This window comes from Oncorhynchus kisutch, unplaced genomic scaffold (assembly GCF_002021735.2).
Source record: "Oncorhynchus kisutch isolate 150728-3 unplaced genomic scaffold, Okis_V2 scaffold1086, whole genome shotgun sequence".
Classification (NCBI taxonomy): Eukaryota; Metazoa; Chordata; class Actinopteri; order Salmoniformes; family Salmonidae; genus Oncorhynchus; species Oncorhynchus kisutch.
In genome coordinates, this window is record NW_022263031.1 from 40,001 (window position 1) to 45,000 (window position 5,000).

Sequence of the window (5,000 nt, forward strand, 5' to 3'; positions counted from 1 at the left end):
ATGTTTTTCACTGTTGAATCATATTGCAAGTGTACGTGCATTGTTGTGCAACTGGTAACCCAAAAATAAAAATATGGTGATTTCATTATGTCCATTTGTTTATGTTTTCTTACTTTTGCAAAGTCACTGGCATTTGCAATATGGTTCAATGGGCAGGTACCATCACGAATTTGTCATGCTATAAAAATCCTCAAGGAATGTGAAATTGACTGGCCTGATGAACACAGGATGGCCTGGCAGTGATAGTTGCTCCTTTCCATCGCTCGTTGTGTTGACTTCATCATGTCCATTTTGTGATGTTTTTTCACTGTTGAATCATATTGCAAGTGTACGTGCATTGTTGTGCAACTGGTAACCCAAAAATAAAAATATGGTGATTTCATTATGTCCATTTGTTTATGTTTTCTTACTTTTGCAAAGTCACTGGGCATTTGCAATATGGTTCAATGGGCAGGTACCATCACGAATTTGTCATGCTATAAAAATCCTCAAGGAATGTGAAATTGACTGGCCTGATGAACACAGGATGGCCTGGCAGTGATAGTTGCTCCTTTCCATCGCTCGTTGTGTTGACTTCATCATGTCCATTTTGTGATGTTTTTCACTGTTGAATCATATTGCAAGTGTACGTGCATTGTTGTGCAACTGGTAACCCAAAAATAAAAATATGGTGATTTCATTATGTCCATTTGTTTATGTTTTCTTACTTTTGCAAAGTCACTGGGCATTTGCAATATGGTTCAATGGTCAGGTACCATCACGAATTTGTCATGCTATAAAAATCCTCAAGGAATGTGAAATTGACTGGCCTGATGAACACAGGATGGCCTGGCAGTGATAGTTGCTCCTTTCCATCGCTCGTTGTGTTGACTTCATCATGTCCATTTTGTGATGTTTTTCACTGTTGAATCATATTGCAAGTGTACGTGCATTGTTGTGCAACTGGTAACCCAAAAATAAAAATATGGTGATTTCATTATGTCCATTTGTTTATGTTTTCTTACTTTTGCAAAGTCACTGGGCATTTGCAATATGGTTCAATGGGCAGGTACCATCACGAATTTGTCATGCTATAAAAATCCTCAAGGAATGTGAAATTGACTGGCCTGATGAACACAGGATGGCCTGGCAGTGATAGTTGCTCCTTTCCATCGCTCGTTGTGTTGACTTCATCATGTCCATTTTGTGATGTTTTTCACTGTTGAATCATATTGCAAGTGTACGTGCATTGTTGTGCAACTGGTAACCCAAAAATAAAAATATGGTGATTTCATTATGTCCATTTGTTTATGTTTTCTTACTTTAGCAAAGTCACTGGGCATTTGCAATATGGTTCAATGGGCAGGTACCATCACGAATTTGTCATGCTATAAAAATCCTGCAGGAATGTGAAATTGACTGGCCCGATGAACTCGGGATGGCTGGGCAGTGATTCTGGTTAATCTCAGTCGCTCGTTAGGGTTGATTTCAGAATGTCACTTTGGTGATGGTACCTCACTGTTTAAACATATTGCAAATGGACAAGAGTCACCAGCAAGTCACCGTCCGTCAGTCAATTAGATATCATTCTGACACCAAACTGATACAAACTGACACCAAACCCACTTTTTCCAACTCGTTTAGTAGCCAACTATCACATACTTCAGAGCTGGCCCAAAATTCACAACGCCTTCGGTTCAAACCATAAAAAAACATAAAACACGTAGTTACGTTCTAGCTGCGGGTCCATTTCTTATGTTATGTGTAGGCCTAGCTGAGGCGACCCCGAATCCCAAGTTTCGGCTCGATCGGTCATTTGGTGTCCGAGCAAAACCCTAATTGGTGCTGAAAATCCACTTTTTTCCATGACTTGCTACGGGGTCCTTGAATGAGCTATCGGACAGAAACGTTGGGGTCCGTCTCTATGAAACGAGACGGTCGCAATGCACCTAGTCTTGCGTTTCTGAGACTTTTCTAAATGTCGTCATTTTCGTAACGGTCAAAATGAATTGAAGTCATTGCAAATGTACGAGGCTGTTTCTCGGTCCGAGAACCTTCTAGAGCCACGTAACTCACCACGCACTATTGACCGGAGGTCTAGAACAGGATTCTAAAGTTTCGGAACTCTAGGTCTGACGGTTCTTTTTTAGCTCGAACAAAGCTAACTATTGCAGTCACTGTCTGTCTCTACGCACCCCAATACGTCCCTCCATCCAAGTTGTGTTTTAGGGTGATTTATTTTTCCTTTGAAATTTTATGGGAAAAATGACTGATTTACAGTTCATGGGGGTTGCCTAATCACATATATGAAGTTTTGGAAAGATCTGACTTTTTTAACCCCTCGAAACAGCCCAAGAGACACCAATTATGACACTTCCGGTTGGCACAGGAAGCTATAAATCAACACATATCCTCACTGGGGTATGCTTGTACAGAATCCTGAGTTTTAAGTCCTTACGTTAGGAATTGACTGATTTACACAGGGTTGAATGCACTATGTCTATCAAACTGCAGGCAGGGTATGGATAAACACTTTTAGGGTGATTTTAACCACTTCCGGTTGGTCCAGGAAGCTTAGAATCAACACAGGTAGACCTCGTAGTGGCCTGATGGACTGTCATCGAAGACAGGTTCATACGACATTCATAACCCACATAGGCTTCAGGTTGAATTTAGGGGTGCAGGCAATGTATTCCTATGGGGAGAGAAGTCAATGCAAACTCTTTGAAGTAAACACCCTCTTTTAACTATTAAGGGTTAATGCCACACGGTCAACGTTAGGCTTGCACGGATCGGGAGGACCTTAGGAACGTACCTGAGGTCGAATTGTGCTTCTCACCCTAACGGTTCTCTCACTGTCACCCAAAAGCAAATGACGTTGTGGGGCAGGCTTCATTTTGGGCCTACTTTTCTAATGGTCGCTGCGCCTAGACCGAGCGAGCTACGGTCAAGCGGGATATCTCGTTGAACTCGGCACGGCCTAGAGATTATGTTTATGCCATTGCCTGCTCTCTGTGTCTTTGAGCACCGCACTTTATCACTCCATCCTTGCTGTGTGTGTATGTGAAAGCTTTTCTTTGACATCTGTTGGGAGAAATGACTGATTTACAGTTCATGAGGGTTACCTAGTCACACATATGAAGTTTTGGAGAGATGTGACTTTTCTAACCCTTCAAAACAGACAGTGTGACCCAATTAAAGGCACTTCCGGTTGGCACAGGAAGCTATAAGTAAACACATGTCTTGATTGACATAGAAACTTACAGAATCCTGAGTTTTAAGTCTTTAAGTTAAGAATTGACTGATCTACGATCTACACAGGGTTGAATGTAGTCATTTTCACCTTTGAAGGTTATGTACATCAAAACACCTTTTGGGTTATAACCTGGTTAGGGGTGTTTGGCCTTTAGGCCTGTATGTCCCTTCATCCCATGAGAGAGAGTTTAACTTTTTAAGCCTCTCTGTGTCTTCTTATTCATAATCTTTAAATTTTTGGGTTACCAGATGCACAACAATCAGTATCCATCGTGAAACTTCAAAGTGTCCATAATGCACTCAGGTCACCCCTGACAGAGAGAGGGCCGTAGTAGGGTGTTTCCATAGCGGGCATTAATATCAGAATGACCCTTAAATGCATTTAGGACCATATTTGAATTTTTGGGTTACCAGATGCACGTTTTCAATCACCAGGTGCACGGGTCTATTTCCTTTTGGGTTACCAGATGCACGGTTTCAATCACCAGGTGCACGGCTCTATTTCCTCCTCCAGCACTTGTCTAACAGTCCATAAAGCACCCAGGACGGCCCTGAGTGAAAGAGGGCCGTAGTAGGGTGCTCCTATAGCGGGCATTAAAATCAGAATGACCGTTAAATGCATTTATGACCATATTTGTATTTTTGGGTTACCAGATGCACGGTTTCAATCACCAGGTGCACGGCTCTATTTCCTCCTCCAGCACTTGGCTAACAGTCCATAAAGCACCCAGGTCGGCCCTGAGTGAAAGAGGGCCGTAGTAGGGTGCTCCTATAGCGGGCATTAAAATCAGAATGACCGTTAAATGCATTTTGGGCCTTCTTTTTTTCAAAGTCGCTGCACTCAGAACGAGCTACGGTCAAGCGGGGCGTCTCGTTGAACTCGGCACAGTCTGGAGACTGTGGTGATGCCATTTTTTGTGTTGATTTCAGAATGCCATTTTGGTGATGGTCCCTCTCCGTTTAAACACATTGCAAATGTACAAAAGTCAACTAGCAAGTCAGTGTCCATCAGTCAATTAGATGTCATTATGACACCAAACTGATATCAATTGACACCAAACCCACTTTTTCCTACTCATTTAGAAGCCAACTATCACATATGTCAGAGCAGGCCCATAATTCACAGCGCCTTCGGTTTAAAACATAATAAAAACGTAAAACACATAGTTACGTTCTAGCTGCGGGTCCAGGTCGGACATTATGTGTAGGCCTATGTGAGGCGACCCCGAATCCCGAGTTTCGGCTCGATAGGTCCTTCGGTGCCCGAGTAAAACCCTAATTGGTGCTGAAAATCCACTTTTTTCCATGCCTTGCTACGGGGTCCTTGAATGAGCTATCGGACAGAAACGTTGGGATCTGTCTCTATGGGCCGAGCCGGTTTCAATGCACCTAGCCTTGCGTCTCTGAGACTTTTCTAAATGTCGTCATTTTCGTAACGGTCAAAATGAATTGAAGTCATTGCAAATGTACGAGGCTGTTTCTCGGTCCGAGAACCTTCTAGAGCCACGTAACTCACCATGCACTATTGACCGGAGGTCTAGAACAGGATTCTAAAGTTTCGGAACTCTAGGTCTGACGGTTCTTTTTTAGCTCGAACAAAGCTAACTATTGCAGTCACTGTCTGTCTCTACGCACCCCAATACGTCCCTCCATCCAAGTTGTGTTTTAGGGTGATTTATTTTTCCTTTGAAATTTTATGGGAAAAATGACTGATTTACAGTTCATGGGGGTTGCCTAATCACATATATGAAGTTTTGGAAAGATCT